General features: G+C 43.7%; 1 long non-coding RNA gene across 1 annotated transcript; it reads right to left on the bottom strand.

Annotated features, from left to right (window-relative positions):
- Positions 1–242: 242 nt before the first annotated feature.
- Positions 243–17,184, bottom strand: LOC138926228 (uncharacterized). The gene is made up of 3 exons (XR_011442632.1): positions 17,089–17,184; positions 6,837–7,004; positions 243–325 (listed from the first exon to the last, which is right to left on the bottom strand). It is a non-coding gene; the product is annotated as an uncharacterized lncRNA (long non-coding RNA).
- Between the last annotated feature and the right edge of the window lie 896 nt (positions 17,185–18,080).

The following is an 18,080-nucleotide window of genomic DNA, read 5'->3' as shown; positions in this document are numbered from 1 at the left end:
GGACCGAACACAATAGAGTCGACAGTCGGCAGTCGGCTCCCGGCATTTATGAAATCAAATTATAATTTACAATTTGAGTTTTTCTCAATTTGAAAATTGTTTTTTTCCACCCCGCACTACGCCTATATTCTCATATCCTGGCACTAATTTTTGTTGTAATGTATTTTATTGCTATTTATAACGACGTGCGAAATCTCACACATTGTTGGCTGCCCCAGCCCTCGCCCATGGTCTTTCATGTTCGCCAGTCATAAAATCCGAAAATGTTTCTCGGCTGCTACGTTCTTTTAGCCATGTTTGGCCTGTTGGGGGATTTGTGGCACGTCTAAAAATACAAAAACACAACAATCAGAGCCACAATAAAAGAAGAGCAGAGACCAAAAAGAAAATTGTTGCCAGCTGCTGCAAGGGCAATTAAAACGTGCTACAAAACACGACCAAAAACAACCAGCCAAATAAAAGTCAGGACGCAAAATCAGCAAACAAAAACGAACGAAAAAGATACCAACAGAAAGTTATTAAAGTGACATTTTTACAAGTGTGTGGAGGTGGGTACTCCAGGACTCCAGGACTCTCAAAAATGAGAAAACAAAAACGCAAAAAAACGGGCAATGTCAGAACGAAAACGCAAATCCAATTTTAAGCCTCCTCAAAGCCGCAGGCTAACCAGAAAATAAACCAAAAAACAAAAAAAATAACACAAACAATAACAACGCTTAAAACAATGTCTACTTAAGGCCCCGGGCGGAGGCAGGACATATCGGGGGGGAGGGAATTAGTAGCATCCACTGACCATGAATCGTTTGGTATGCATGACCAAAAACCATAAACAGCCAGAAACAACAAATACTTTAAATTGTGGCCTGGAATTAAACGCTTAAATAACCTGTGGTTTGTTTAACAACGCATTCAAAGTTTCAACCTCCCAGCACATATTTCTCTTGAATTTTTAACGCATACCTCTAGGAGCACCCAAAACTTTAAAATGAATCAAAGTATAGTCGGTCGAACTAACCTCACAGCCAATTCCAGACCAAGTGCCCCTGGATCACTCATTTGGCTTTTATCAACTTTCGGGACAAAGTTATCTGGCCCAGAACGCTCGTTGTGGCCGCCAGGCAGTTGCCAAAGGACGTGTTCGTATTAGAGGTGGCCCAGGTAATTACACCCCGGACCGGGCTAGGTCCAGGACCAGGCTAGAAGCCAAACGCATACAGCAGCCACAACTTGGCCGGTGGCGTATTTGTCAACACGAAAATGGCAGCAACAGCAGCAGCAACAATAAGCCATAAACTGCGCTCTCATTTGCACCAGTTAGTTATTTAATGGTGTTGTTGTTGATGCACCTGGAGAAACATTTCAAACTTTCTATGACTTTTGGTCTAAAGCCGGATTGGCTCAAAGATTAATTGTTCTTGCGACTAAAAAAGGACACTATCTAGCTTGAAAGGACTGAAAAAAAGTGTCGCTGGGATTAACGATTTTTTTCCAAGTGATCCGCTGCGGTTATGCAGATAAAGGGGCCAAAGGTTAGACATGCCGCGACATTGCCGTTCGGGGAACGCTTTTGACGCTTTCCGCTAATTTTCCGGCTTGCCTGCTACACCTGTCTGCCGGCGTAAAAAACGCGAAAACAGGAGGGGCAGTAGCAGGAGCCGGAGCTGAGAGGGGGGCACTTGCTTTTTTACGTCGCACCGCAGACGACGCCTTTGCCACGCCCCGTTTGACGGTGTTTTTGTGTGCGCCCTTAATCCCAAACGCTTCCATTGTGCATAAATTACGCCGCCTAAAAAGTTCACCTCACAACTGCCACGCCCTCCACTCAGCACTCAGTCCCCCGCCTCCTGCACTCCTTTGCCTGCCCCTCCGCCAAACCATCGCATTTTTAGACAAATTAAAAAACTCTTATCGAGCCTTGAAAAACTTTTCCGTTTTTCACTGCGCGCGCGGTTCTCTCTGATAGGGAAAGCTGTGTCCTATTTAAATTGTTGAGGTCCTTGTTGTTGTTTGGTGTGTTATAGTGTGTATGGTGTGGTGTGGTGTTGTGTGTAATGGTACTTTAAAATGCTTTTTGAGTGCACAATTTCTTTCTGGGTTTGTGGCGGGCAAAGGTTAAGCGCTGCGTATGCGTAATATTCTGTTCGAAATTATTGCCCATACGCACTGGTGTCCCTGGATGAAGCCAACTGCCAACTCCTGCCTAGCTTAAAGGTGTCTGGGAATAAATGCCTTTGAACTCCGTCTGATGGAATTTACAAACAGATTGTCTGATTTTTCAAACAGAAAGGATCGGCAGCCCCGAAATGGCCGAAGCTCCGACACAAAATGGATTATATCCTGTCGGTATATGGCTGTCTGCTTTAGATCCCTGACTGTGGTTTCAGTTTCACCTGTCTGCTTACCTGAAAGTCTGGTCTTACTTTTGGCATTTGCGGTAAACCATTTTACTCCATTTGAGTTGTGTGAAAATCTTTGATTGAATTTGCGGACATCGTTCACCCCCTCTGACCTCTGGCCGGTTTTCAGTAGGTGCATTTCGGGTCATTACCTTAAATGAGATGCCTAACTATATTTGTAGGCCGACCTCATGATGTGCTCCTGGGGCTCAGACCGTAATTATTAACTACACAATGCTAATTACTCGTAACCCAGGGCAGAACCCACCTCAAAGGAGTGAGGTTACTTTACCGAAATCGATGATGACTTAGGCTGACCTGCCTGTTGCCAGGGCACAGAGAAAACATGGGCTTACTGTGGTTAAAATGTTATTAATTTAAGATGAGTTGAATGAGAATAAGTAATTACTGTACGTTGTCTAATAAATCTTAATAATTTAAAGGTAAGTTGGATATAACATTATCTCCAATTCGGTTGTGATACTTAGATTTTTCGCTCAGTGCAGACACAGCCACCGCTGCTTATGGCCACAGAGGACATTCAGGAGACGTGCTGGCGCCTGTTTGGTCCTCGTAAGTCACTCATTCAGTTAGTTGGCTGGCGTGCGAGGCAGCTTCAAGGAACTCAACAGCTCAGCAGCGTGTAAACATTTTCATTCGCTGCTCAGGTCCTTGTTGTTGGCGCTGTCAAGTCCTGTTCCGTGTACATTCAAGTGTAAAATATTGAATTATGATGGCAGCTGTTTCTCAATAAGGCGAGCGAAAAAAACAAGCGGCGGTACGGCAAAGCAGGCAGCGTTAAATCCTTGCCACTGACAGAAACTTGAACTCATTCTTGTCATGTATGAGTGTCGTGGGCGAGACAACTATAGGAATGCCCTTTGCCCTTTGATGCTGGATCTGCTCAAAGGAGTATCAGCGAACGTATCGGAAGAGGATACTTCTCAAAGGGCGAGGTGAATCAATGTAAATCAACTGAACATTCAAAGGTAAAAGACTGTTAAAGAAACTTCCAGGGACCGAGTAGGACTTTTAATATCAAAAGTACTTGATTGAATTGGGCTATATTGAGGTACCGTTGCCGAGTAAACAAACTACTAGCTAGTGATGGGATCACTGTTTGCCTGCCAATTTGGGCCACTGATGGAGGAGGAGCTCTACCTCCTGGCGAATTGAATTATAAGCTGACAAGCGCGTTGGATGCACCACACGGCGTATGTGTAATCCATGCCCAAAACTACAAATTGAGCGCCGACAAATGCTACCTGACTGCAAAGAAACAGAAACGGATATAGCGGCAGCGGCACTAGTACTGTGGAAAAGGCTTCACCATGCCACCATCCAACATCCATTCCGACTACGAATACGAATCCTGCCAAAAACTCTTGCCGTGTTTGCTTTCCCTCGGAGAATCTAGGTTGAGTGGGCGGCAAAGTGATTGCGATTGTCATCAGTCAACGCTCTAAAAGCAATTGTCTACATTGTTTGGCTTGTTTGGCCAAGATGCACCCTGCCACACACACCGCACACCACGCAAACACACGCCCTATCCGCCGAAGCCCACACACGCTCTGACGTATGCCGGGATGCCAGGAGCATTGTCTTGACTCGCAAGTCCACGCCTTTGTTTGCATGCTCAGTGGGTCAGTTTCTGGTTTTCTGGCTCCAAATGGGTTACTTGATACGTTCCTTCGCTATTTGTGAAATTGAGTGATGGCAGAAATTAAAGCCGATTCAACTGTGGCTCATCCCGCGAAATGCCCTAAAAAGTGTGCTACACTTATGTGCTTAAAGCTTTAAGTGCTAGCCAGAACACTTGAATCCGCCCTCGCCTATTGAACTGGGTGACATTTAAAGCATTTGCTCATTTAATGATTGGACTTGCCGCCAGTGCGGCATTCAAAGCAGCAGCACTTAAGTCTAATTAAAATGCTGGCCCCTAATTAATTAAGCAATTTTGGGGCAAAAACAGAGCGACAGCAACGCAACATAAAAAGGAAATCAGGCCTGCGTGTCATTATCAAAATTCTCAGCTCGATTTATGCTCCGACCCCAAAATAAAGATGGATAGCAAAGCAAAAAAAACAAAAAAAAAAGTGAAACCAAAGCAGCCACTGCCAACATTTGCTAAGCGCATTAAAGCAAATTTATGTGCAGGAACCGACCAAAATGGAACAAATTTTATCAGCGGCATTTAGTAAACTTTTGCCAAAGGATGTGCAAGCCACGCCCACATGCCCACACAGTGACTTTCACTCTCAGTGTGGGAGGATGCCACTTTAAAGCTTCACTAAAAGTTTAATTGGGAAATCTACCAAAAGCGAGCGGGCAGGACCTTAAAGTCAAAGCCTCAAAGTCAAATTGTGCGCTTGCCTTTTCTGGGCTGACAGGGGGCGCTTGGTTGCCGGTTTGTGGGCGTGTCTCGGTGTCAGAAATGCTGACCCTCATTAGTTTGTTCGGCTTGTAGCCGCAGATAAATGTTATGTTGCTCGGCAGGACAACGATGACTACAACACGGACGACTACAAACGGGACAACATGTGCCAGTTTGGCTAATCATATATAAAATTTGCCAATTCGTCCCAAGGACGAGAAAGGAGGCCAGCCAGCCTTTGCCCATTTTCATATCATCCATGGGCATTATGTGAGATTTGAAATATAAAGAAGACAGACACGGACCCCGAGTCCGAGAGGCCATAAGAGGCCGTAAAAAATGAAACACGAAGGGGAAAAAAGCGGGGAAGTCCCGAGCCGAAACTCACCACTCCTTCGTTAAGTTTCTCCGCCCAGGATGTGTGGTGGAGGTGAGTGGCGAATCCTTTTCAATTGCAGCGCGGCAGCCTTAATTTATGCAAGTTATTATAAATTTACACGGGAAAACAACATTAAGAGGCGCTCGTAAGGATGTAGGACTACCAAAAATGGAGGGGGAAGAGCAGCTTCGTGGCTGGCTCATAAAGGAAGCAATGCTTAAAATTTGTTTCGGGAATTTTTGTGTGTTGCGGTCTTGATTTTACGACGAGCGGCGGCGGAAGCAGCAGGAAAAATGAAATTATCATAACTGCTGGCAACTGAAATAAAAGCAAACATAAACTCATCAGCAGACGGCAGCCACAACGGTCCTCCTAAAAACGACTATTCGATGGCTATCGGAAATCCAAAACTCGAATGCCCACTTTGTACGGCACTAGATGCTCCAATTAAAGCAATTACTCTCAATCAATCGAGAGGAATTAATTCCATTCGCAATTAAGATAAGAAAATATTTCAATTTCTAGACGAGTCCAACTGAAATTCAATTCGAAAACGTCTCAATTTGCCGATTCTAGAGGAGGAATGGCTGAAGAGGAGCAGTTATCCTGGCTATCTGGTCTTGGCAAATTAGCCTGCCTATGCTCGATTTCGTGCGGGTGCCGAGCGATTAAACTTTGATGTGCGCCCAACATTTAAAGCGCCAATCAAAGGCAGCGAGTGCAAACAATTAAAAAGCGTGATTCTTCATTGGCTTTTAATTGCGCCAGGACACGCCAGTCTCCCCTTAGTCCTTGCCGTCGTCCGCATGCGATATTCACTCGCGAAAATCCTAGAAGAGATGGGCCAGGCAAGTTTATTGTGAGTTAAAATGTAAAAAGCTTTTCTCTCTGTGCAAAGTGCATGCAACCAAAGTCAAACTTCTGCTGAAGCGGTTGGCAATCATTCTTTACCAAGCCCTTTCCCGGAAGAAAGCCATTCCCAACTGCACTCGACTGCAGTTCAGCCCAACTCGCCTCAACTCTCAACTCGCAACCGAACTCGCCTCGCCTCAATCAGGCGGGGCAGTCAATCAATCACACAAATTGCACAACTTGCTTAACTATGCATATTGAATGCTGTCACAGAGGTCTCTACGGCTCCAAACGGTTGCAAAATGCATAATTTACGAGGCTGTTGGGCAGGCAATCGCCTAAACCTCCATTGATACTCATCGTTTTTTCGACTCCTGCGAAAGGGAAATTGATAGCAATGGTCAGAGAAGGAGGAGAGCCCAGAGAACAAGGGGGAAAGGACCTTTGACTGTGTCTGCTAAACGAACTCTGCGGTCGAGAGAGAAAACCAATTAAAATTTAACACAAGACGGCAATCGATGGAGCTAACCGCAGGCGAAGTGCCATTTTGCGAAGGTTGTTCGAGTTCAATAAATGGGTAATATTTTTTTTAGTTTTTGTGGTTCATGAAATTGAATTAACCGTCGAAAGATACTTTCTTTGAACTCTGCAATTGGGTAAGGTTCACCTTAAGAGTCAAGTACTCTGCTGCAAACGACCCGATTGATTTGTTTAAAGACCCTTAAATTCAACTTTAATTTCAAAATTCCAGACTTCGAAGACTTCACAGACTGGCAAGGAAACACGTAGTCGACCCTTAAATTGAGTCTCCTGCCACTTTGCCATTCACACTCACTTCACATCAGGAGAAGAGAAAAAGGCGAAAATTCCTTCGGATCCTGGCTCCTGTCTGTGTGCGTGTCATTAAGGAGAACTTTCATCATATGTTGTCGCCGTCTTCGTTTTTGTGCGGACAAGTTTTGCGGTTGAGGTGGTCCTGGGATGGGGATGTTAGGAGCGGGTCCTGTGACATAAAGAAGAAAAGAAATTTGCACAATTAGCTTTTATGCGGTATTGTGGTGATTAAATGAGCTGCAAACTGTGTCAAGTGTATGGCGATGATGGGCAGGCACAAAAACAGTGCGAGCACTGCCAGACTCGCTGGATGGATGGCTCAATAACAAATTGATGTATTAATCAATCAGACTGAGGCGAAGTTTGAGCCAGATTTGAGGACGTGTAGGGGGCCTCTCCCACGCAGACAGCAACAATTTTTTAGAATAGACGAAAGCGACTAACGAGCAGAAGCTCTCAGCAAATGTAAGCCTACCCCCGGATGCACTCAAAGAAATCCCTAGGCCCACAACATCCAAGCTATAATATTCTTTATAAAGAATATCCATATTATATATTATTTTTCTCTGTGTCCGAGTATGTGTTGGATAAAAACAAGGTGGGGTAATGTGTAACGCCTTCAAGCGGCTTTTATGATGTGGAATAAAAACGGGCGCGCTCAAAGACAAAAAGCCATCATCAGCATTGGTCGCTAACAAGCACCCTCCCACATCCCGCCACATATTCCCCCACACACTCCCCCACAAACAAATGACCGCGGTCAGATTCCGATTCTTAAAAGGACCGGGAACGGAAAAACTAGAACGGACATTAAATTTTATGACATTCTGAGGCCCACTAAAGTTTAACACAAGCCACGAGTTCGAACGTCTCAGCAGCAATTCTTCACATCAAAATTAAAGCCATTTCACAGCGAAATCGCTTTTGCACAGCCTCCAGTTCCCAGCTTCCAGTTCGTGGCACAACGCTGCGTATACGTGTTAATAACGCCGCGCTCGGGACGTGCCACGTATTTTGAATTTCGAGGCAGGCCGAACGCGGCTCAGCCTCAAATACCATTTAAGGTATTTTTATGTGAGATTTTATTAAAAAAAATTAGCATAATTTATGGCCTTTCGGCCATGTCAAAGATATCCCGTAAACATATTTGTATATTTATGGAAGTGTGATAGCTTTCAAGATCAAGCTGCTCAAAGATTGTTTTTATAGATTTCAAATATTGGAATATCTATGAAAAGGGAATTGTATTATAGTCCAAGAGGTGTAAAACGGGTCCCTATGGGTTTGAAACCATCTCGATTCTGTTTCAAGGATACCCTCGAAAATGGGGAAAATGCGTTGATCGTTGATCGGCCCCCTAGGATGGCCATATCTTGGGCAATTTTCATTCGATCCCAGAGCGAAGTACCTTAAATGATTTGTGGAAGAATTCTTCATCATTCTGCATCAAAATCTAGCAACAACATATTTTTCAAAATTTCTGTAAAGTTTTCTGGAGGACCCCCTTCAAAAATGGGGAAAATGCTTTGGAAGGCAATATGGCCCCCTGGAATGGCCATATATTGACCAATTTTTATCCGATTCTAGAGCGAAGTACCTTAAATGATTTGTGGATCAATTCTCCATCAGTTTGCATTAAAATCTAGTAACAAAATATTTTTTAGATATTTTGTAATTTTTCTGGCGTGCTCCTTTAAAAAATGGGGAAAATGGAGATTGCCTCGGAAAGGTAATATGAACCCCCGTAAGGGGTATATCTTAGACCATTTTCATTCGATTCTTCCATTCGACCAACATGTTTCAAAAAAATGCTGAACGTTTTTTTCGATATTTTGTAAAATTTATTGGAGATCCTTTACAAAATTTTGTAAAAATCTTAATTTTTTTTCTCGTTATCAGTCTTTAAAAAGAAATACCTTAAGAGATTCATATGATAGATTCCCTTTGAATCTAGTTCCTTTTTTACAAAGATGCACAGATGTTTTACAAAGCCGGTTCTTTAAATGCTGCTACAGCATTGCACCTGACAAAGCCGGTTCTTGAGCTGCTACTCTATGCACCTGAGCACTTATTCTAGTCTCCATTCCAATCAGGGGACAGCTATCCTAGTTCATGTATCCCAGACCTGCGACAAATCCATGTTTTCCCTGCTCAGTTTCAAGGCATTCCATCTTACCAATCGGCTGCAGTCCCCCTTGTATCCCCCGCCTCTAAGCCCCTGGAGCTATCAGCATTCAAGGGGGATGCATTTAATATTTAATTTCAGTTTCAGCAGGAGGAGTGCGCTACTTTTATTACCTTTGCACCGTTGACACAACGTTTAAGTCCCACGCCATGTTCAGTGACAATGCTAGCAGCAACGGGATTTGGATCGGACGAATATATACACATATATATATATATATGGACAAATGGATACTGGAGGATTCAGGAGGGGCACTGGGACTGGGGTCGCAGGAGAGCAACTGCATGGCTACATTTACACAGGGAGCTGAGGATTGGCTCACAATGGAGTGCACTCCACTTGCAATTTCGCATTTATTGTCAAGTGGTTTCAAAATACATTACAGAAAAAGTTTTGTTCCGATTTTGCTATTCTCCGCTGCTCTGGTTTCCCGTTTCTATTTTTTTTTTCGCCGGAAACAACTGAAGCGGACAACGAACTTTAAGTTCATCAATCAAGGCGGGGCAGGACTCGTTTTGGGGTTTCTTTCGTCCTTTTTTTGTCGTTGTTAACTGCATTAATAGCAAGGGCTGCTCCATCAATGACAACATTGCTGATTTTGTGGTTAAAATTCTATTCAATCACTTATGTTAAATTTGATTAGGAGCAGGGAGTAGCAGGGAGACAAGCCGGCAAGGAGGGGGGAGTCCAATCAATACTTCCTGGACCCGTATATACAGGCACTTCCGGTCTGGACCCTACTCTCATACTCGAAGGGTGTGCAATAAATTCGCTTATGGCCAGCGCTGGCAGATTAAATGGCAGCTGATTTATCTGAGCCACCGCAATATTTCGCTAAGCTCAAACAATTTTGTCAAATTGACCAAACTTAAGCTTATTTATTATGTTTGCGGCTTACACATTACACATTAAGTCCCTAGTCCTGTCGGCCAACTAAATTGGTCTTTCCCAAATACACAAGGAAATTTGAATTTATTGCCTACAAAGTCCTTCGTCCTATCTGCGATATCACGACTGATAATGTCACGGGTCGGAGGTCGGACGGGCCTGGACGTGGATGAGCATTTAAAGTTCTCGCAATGAAAAATTATCAGACATGGCCGCATAATCTGAAAAGCATAACTTTGGCTACTTACTGGCAAACTATTTATCCACTGACAAATGATGCTGCCTCGAAAGTTTCCTCGCAAAAGGCAAAACAGTTTGTGCAACTTTTGAAGCACATACAAAAACTAACTGGTCAGTGGCAGGAGAGGATTTTCTCCAGAGAGGGTCCTGAACTTCTCCGTAAAGTTATTTAAAAGCAATCCCCACTTTTTTGGAAAGGAAAATCATTAAAGCATGGTATTCTGTTGAGGTTATGACTTTTGTGAGCCTTTTTCACGAGAGTCCTTTGTGCTCTGAAACGCCCCTGACCTGGTCCACTTCTAGAAATCCACAGAAATGCACTGAACACTTCACGATGACTATCAAGAAACCAACAGTTTTTCCTTCCATTTTCCCTTTTTTTTAAGTTTTGAGTCTCAACTTTCGCTGCAATTACGCGTTTTGCAAGACAAAATCACTCAAACAAAGTGGCGCGCGTGCGTTTCATTGAAATCATCATGCTGGATGGTCGGATTGTGGGATGGACGGAAGCTCAGGGTGTAGGGGCAAAAATAATATATATACATTGGAGCGAACTCTCGACTGAGAGGCTGGAGGAAAAGAAAAGTATGCTGGAGTATTTTCCGCAAACTGATTTAATTTTTTATGGGGCCCCGTTCCTTGTGAATTTTATATGGACTCGGACTTTTTCACTCAGCGTTACAGCTTCTGATGGTGTTTCAGATTCTGTTTCTGTTGTTCTTGTTTTTATTTTTATTTTTTATTTTTACTACCGCATTTGCAGTCAAGCTGAACTTGTTCCTGAAACTGAGTTTTCAGTCCGTCAGTCTGTGCAAATATTTTCATTGCCCGTTTGGATGTATTCGACCCAAACAGACAAACATACAGATGTATAAATTTGTTGCAGTGACAATTGAAACATTTTTTATGCTCTTTTATGGTTTATTTGCCCCAGTCCCTCCCACCCCTCCTCCATGGAGCAGCACTCCTACTCACTTAAGTAAAAATAAACAAAGCAAAAGTGTCACTCCGACGGCCACTTCCGGTCCGCCATTGTCTGGATTTTCCATTTCCACTCTTCAGCTGGACGGCGAGAGGGGAATCTCAACCGCAAATGCCCCAAACAGATCTATCATCGATTGGGGGCCATTAAAGCGTCCCATTTAAATACAATTTCTTGCCGGCATAACTTTCAGATTGGCTTAGTGGGCAGTCGAGTGTTAAGGCTTCCATGCCACCTGCTACCTGCCATCTGTCACTTCCTGCACGGAGAACAAAATCTTTGAGTTCTTATTCATTTACATGGATGATGAATAGTAATATTTCTGGGAAAAAAAGTGCAAATTAATGCTGTGGCAGTTGCTTATTGTTTTGTTTAAAACTTTTACTCTGCATCCCCGGCTGTGGTTGTCAATTCTCTGGACAAAGTTTCTCGGAATGCATCTTGACTTGGCTCGAAAGTTTTCGGGCCTGCAGCTGGCAGAAGCGGAAAAGTTAATTCACCTGTGAGTCTTGACAAACTTTGCCACATTTTGTGCTGCAACTTGCATCGCAACACCACACATTTGATGCAACCCAAAATCAGCAAAGCGTTTAAAAACTGCAATAAAAGCCATTTATTTACTTGTTACAATGTCCTTCACCTGACACAGCAGAAAACATCAGCAGCTGCAACAGCAGCAGCAGCAGCAACTGGAACTGAAACTGCAACAGCAACTGCAACAGCCACGTCAACAGCAACTCATCTGGCCCAGGAGGAATCGTAAAAAACTATAAGGCCAAAGTGAAAAGCAGGCTGCAAAAACTTGCCTCTGTTTGCCGCACTTATGTATGTATGAAAATGTTGTCGACAACAAATTGTAAAATTTCCATCGTTGAGGGGATTGTAACATAAACCCATATATGTCTACATATACGAGTGTTATGATGAACTTGTTCATGGAGAGGAATTAATTTCATTGCCAAGATGACTGGTTAAAAAAGTTTTTCAGAGCAACAAACAGTTGGAGAGTGGTTAGGATTAAATGGTAAGCCCATACAGGTTCTTTCATTTTTTAATGCAATTTCCATTTATATACTTTTTTGCTAGAAAGGACCTCCTCTCCTTGAGCTAATTTTGTGGACCGTTTTTGCGGTCTCAGCTCTCAGATGGCCGCACGTAATCGAAGCCAGTCAGCTGCCAGGAGCACCAATCAATCACTGGACTTGGAACTTGGGGCTCGATTGAGGCCGGAAAACGGTGGGTAGTCGAGATATAGTCGAAAGGAGGCGGCTCCGGGGGACATGCGAGTGTGATAAGTATGCTAAACAAAATGTATGTGAGCCAAGCTAAAGTGAGCCGAACTGAGCCGCTGGCCGTGCCTGGCATGATAAATCGATGGCTGAATGGATGCGACTTTAAATGCTAGTTGCCGTTGGTTCCTCTCGCCAAATAAAGATATAGACAGGAGCGCCCAGAGATGGCGTTCAGAATGCGACACGTGCGTATGAGTAATTTGTATTTGATTGTAGCATTTCCTAGATGTCTTCACACACCCGCCGATCCGCCAACGAGAGGCGCAGTCCTTGCGTCATAAACAAATCAAAAAGGACACGCGTATGTGCCCAGACTCGGGACACATAAAATATATGGGAGCAAAACCAGGAGCGACGTCCTCAGAGTTCGGCTCTGATATTTTTACGCATGTTGACATTCAATTTGGCAATTTGTCAGCTTGGATGGAAAAGTTTCTCAGGCTTCAAGGGCCTTTGAACTTTCCCAGCGAATTTTATGAATTAGGTTCTGATTTGTCGAATGCTCCGACAATCCGAACTGAATGTTCTGTTAATTTTTCTGTCTCCCTTCTGCGTGTTTATTTTTGTTTGATTAGTTAAATCAATTTTATGATTATGATTATGCGCATTTCGAGCGATAACAAGCCGTGACACTCGTTCCCAGTCATGCACACGGATGATAAAAACTTTTATTCTATTTTTTCCCCACAAAAAAAGTAGCAAAAAGGCAAACAAGCGCAAGTGAAACATGGAAACTTTTCGCATGAATTCGAAAATGTGTTTAACGTCGAAGGGAACTTTTTGGGGGCATCCTTATGGCTTGAGCACCAGCGACACTCTGATGGGCAAACAAAAAGGGTTTCGAGTGTTGGCACACTTCGTTTGACATGAGAGTCTTCTATTATGAGAATAAATGACAGCCGAGGCAGAAGTTCCAGTAGAAAGGCTCAAATAAACCCAGAAGCTATTAGCCAATTTGGACCTCCTTGGAAGCGAGATCTGGCTTCGACTTGGCTTTTATTGACTTTGCCAAGCTGAGATGTGTAATGACTAATCCAATAAAATCCTACCACCCCATTGAATCTGGTATTAATGCTTCCTTAATCTGCAAGGCATTCGCTTAATGCAACTTCCATGCGAGTCCCATTTAAAATGCATAATTCCATTGCCTGTTACATGCAATTACACAAAGTAAAACGTCTCAAAGGGAGCCCCCGGAGGGAGGAACGACTCTGCCGGGCCACGATTTGCATTTTGCATTTTCGCATTACAAGTATACTTGGGATTTTCGTTTTCCCTGGCAGCCGAACCCGAACCCGGCCTCTTCCTTTGGCGCCCGGCCAAAGATCATAAAGATTGCCATCTCGAGAGCCTTTGCCACGTCGCGAAGGAGCCGAATAGGGGGGGGACTTTCCAAACTTTAGTGGTGGAGGGGTTATGCATAGTCAATGCATGTCAAACGCAAGTGGAAAACAAAACCCGAACAAACCGAAACAAAGCCTCAACACTCAACCTGACCACAAACGCTGCAAACTAACCCCTAACCCTTAACCCCTGAGCCCGAAACTCTTTTTGCCTCAATTTCGAAGTGCGTGCCAAAAAAATATGCATGAGACTACTTTCTTTTCCTGCCTGTTTTTGCCTCCATTTAGTTGGCTCGAGGACACGCCCTGGCAGCTCCAAGTACTTCAGGCTCAAGGACCCAAAAAGCACTCACAGAAATCCATATTGCTTCTTTGGATACAGAAGCAGTGGATTTATAAAAGTAGCCACGATTCTGTGCAGTGGAACACCCTCAGAGATACGCACCCATTTGAATGCCGTTTTGGCCAAACTTCCTTGGAGAGCCAAGGAAGCCCTCATCCGGGCTCACCTGGTCACAAGGTCGTTCGAATTTCTGTGTGTCTGATTACCGAAAATGGCAAAAGGGTGGAGAGCCTGACAACGATGCAGTTTAAAACTGTGTTTCAGGAGTGCATCGTGTAATGGTCGAGTGCTGAGTGCTTTTAGTGGTGGAGGAGGATCAGGGGAGGGCACTACATGGAAAGTAACCAAAAAATTATGGCTCTTGTGGCCAAAACTGCTTCACAAGGGCAGGTGGCTGGCCTGCAGGTGTGCGTCTATGTGCGCTTACTGGAGTGTAAATGCCCAAAAGTGTGCTCTGAGTTTATTTATAATTCCATATCCATTCGGCTGTTGTGGCCAGCACATTCAAACGTGGCCTAGCCGCAAACATTTATGGCCAACAAATGCCAGCTTTCATGTTAACCAAAAATTGCGGCACGAGTCCTCATCCAAAAAAAATCATTTTTTACACACCAATGGAGCTCTGGAACTATCCCGCACTAGGAGTGGGTCCATTACAATTTTCAAAAAGTTGGCAAAAGTTACAATTGGTTTTATCTAAAAGGCTTATAGTATAAACTGAACGTGCCTCTTACATCAAATAACAAGTTTTTACATTCAAATTAAAGTGATTGAGCCTGAATAATAAAATGGAAGCAATGCATTTAATTAAATCTCTGCCTTTTAGAGCATCCTGTATTCGGGGATTCGACCCAAAAGGACTCGCTTTTCAATCGCTTTTAGCTTACTGAAATTTTTATATGATCCTGCATAGTTTCGCTTGCCAGTTTTTGAATGCCAACTCTCAATCTCCCGCAAAAAGTGCCAAAAAATAGAAATATAGCTGAATGCGGGATGCACGGTTGCTCCCCTAAAAAATCAATATCCTTCGTATGAAAGTAGGCAACGCGAACAATGATGAAAGTGAAGCCGATGCCGCAGGCGCAGCCAAAGAAAAAGTGGAAAGGAGGACCAGGAGCAAACTTTTGCAAGCACAACAAACACGAGAGATAGAAGTGGCTCCAGGAGTCGAACCCCCGTCACATCCTAGCCATCCAAGCCCAGCCCCAACGATTTCCCACCACGAATTGAAATTATGACTAAAGTTTTGCATGCAAATATTTTGCGAATTTCCTTCTAGATGGCAGGAGACAGGCGACCCCAGGTAGTAAAGCGGCTGGTGAACCAAAGTTTCCACCGCTCCTCCGACATCCTAGGTCGAGTGTGAGCTCGAGTATATTTCAGGCGCTGAGTTTTATTTATTTTGCAAGTTACTTTGTCGGTGTGTCCATGTCGCAGCTGGGTCACTCGCAGATTTCAGTTTTAGTTCGCAGTGGAGGTGCGCCTGTTACGGATATCGGGCCGGGTCGTGGGCGCTTTTGAAGCTTTTGATTTTATTAGAAATTGTCAGAGGAACCGGAGCGACGTGACCCCAAATACGAGGGCCCCAGGGCTCAACAGCAGGTGGTATACCCACGAACATCCACACACCTACCAATAGAACAAAGGAAAGTTGCATATAAAGCATGGTGCAGGGGGCATGTGGCAGGGGCAAGCAACTTGACGGTAACTTGAAAGGCAAGGCAATGAACCAGTTACAAGCAGGTGGAGCTGGGAAAAAACTGAAGGCCACTTAGCAAAAGCAGATTGTGAAATGGTTGACTTTGTCTTGACTTTGGCGAATAATTTATATCCGAATAAGAATAAAGGAATTAAAAAAAGCAATAATATCTCATCACGGCAGTTTTGAAGTCAGAGAATTTTCTGCTTGAAGGATATCCTCTGGCCGAGCCAAAACTTGTTTTCACTAATTAGATTACGCTTGTTCAACACTTGCAGCTTAGCTTCATGACACACCCACGGACAATTATTGTGGCAAACAAAGCCCCAAACTTGAGCGAGTAGCATATCATGCTCACACACAACGGACTCGCCCATAATCTTTGGGGCAAATTACGCCTTTCCCAGGGACAATCTTGGCAAATTATCAACTGGACAAGATAAACCGACGTCAGGTGCGAAATGCTTACATCTGCATTAGGATGCACATTTACATTTTGCCCGCCCAGAAGTTTGGCAGGCCAGGAGCAGCCAGGACCAGGCGGAAGCCGGAGGCTAATGGGTTTCGTTCCGCCCACCTTCTTCGCCAAGGGAGACATTTGCATGCACTGAGCGAATGCGGATAAACGCCTTATATTGTGACACTTGGAACTTGTTGGCTTTTTCCCCAGTGCTTCTGTTACCAGCTTGCAGTTATCGATTCGCCTGCCAACTCCCTGGCATGTAGCTTGGGGGAAGAGTGCCCTATGGAATATTCACATGAATGAATTACCTTTAATTGATGCAACATATCCAGAGCAGATACAAACACAATGGATGAACGATGCCGTTCCATTGGCAAGCAACACACACTCGCCCAGTCACACACATAAATTGGCATTAAATATTGAAGCCTATTACCTAACTGAAAAGCTAGACCAACTGGCCATGTTTACTGGTCTATAACAGGGATACCCCTCTGTCCTGCACTTATTCTTATTCTGCACATTGTGTGTTTACAATGTGTTCTGCAATTCATTAGATCACAAAATATTTTAGCATCAAATTGGCAAATGAAATTTGCATGGCCGCGTGGTCAGAGACCGAGATGGGAGTATGAGAAACTCATGCATTTGGAAAAATACAGCAATAACTTGATATTTGTTCTGGAAATAGGCAAACAAGAATGTCAAACTAGTTTTTCTTTGAATCGATTGAGCTTACCATAGGTTTATTTCTCAAAGAGGGGTTTATGCTATATATGTGCGTGAAAATAAGAATCCTTTTTTTGAAATTCACTCACAATTATTTTAATTGGCAAGAACCATCCTCGTGCGTAAGACTTTTAAAGATGGCCGACATATTACAGTGTTGGACAATTCATATAGCTGGACAAGATGGCGTCTTATAGATCGATAATTATCGAACGATTAGTGCTGGCAATGACTTAATTTCAAACTGGTTTTTAATTTATTTTTCATTTTAGATTTTTGAATTAAATAAAAGCATATTGAACTGGTATCTTAGTAAATGCACTTTAAGTAACAAAAAATGTCCTTAAATATCATCATCACGTTCGAAGAAAAGTTTAAAATCATTTCACAGAAGCTGGAAATAAACAAACCATTGAGTTTTCATTCCTGTGTTTCCCCGTCATCTTTCGCTCCTACTGGCCACAATTCGACAGCTGCGACTTCGAGGACAAAAACCAAAGCGACAAGGAGGCGATGGCGAACTGTTGGCTCCTGCCTGTGGCCGTTGGCTGTTTGGATTGCTGGTAAGTTGGAAATGGCAGCGTGGACACCGACGCGGACATGGCCTGTCCATTGCTCTCGGCCACTTATCAGCGCTCCTGCAATTGTTTTCTTGTAAAAGTCAATTTTTGAAGTGCGCCAGCGGAAATCGGAAACGACAGCCGAGAACAGAGACTTGCTTTTGACCTCATTCCGTGGGCCACCCGAGGGCCACGCCCAGCAGACCCAGCAACTGGTTGATGCACTGATCCGAACTCCGTTCATAACTTTGAGAGCCATAAACGGGAAAAAGTCCTTCAAAGAAGTAAGTCCATAAAAATAACAAAATGGTGGTCACTTTACCCCTTTATCTTTGAGACGCTTTTCAAGAACTATTATGAAGGACAGTCCAACTTTTCCCAGTGTATAAATTCTGTATAAAACTGCTCCATGCTAAGCAGCTATTGATAAATGAGCCACATTTAAGCATGGTCAGCATCTGGGCTTAAAAACAGCAGGAAGGAGGAAGGATCGAGGTCCGAGGTCCGAGGTCCGACGTTAA

The sequence above is a fragment of the Drosophila bipectinata genome, chromosome 3L (genome assembly GCF_030179905.1).
Source record: "Drosophila bipectinata strain 14024-0381.07 chromosome 3L, DbipHiC1v2, whole genome shotgun sequence".
NCBI classification, from domain to species: Eukaryota; Metazoa; Arthropoda; class Insecta; order Diptera; family Drosophilidae; genus Drosophila; species Drosophila bipectinata.
Note: the sequence above shows the minus strand (reverse complement) of the source record. Positions and strands in the feature narration are given on the sequence as shown.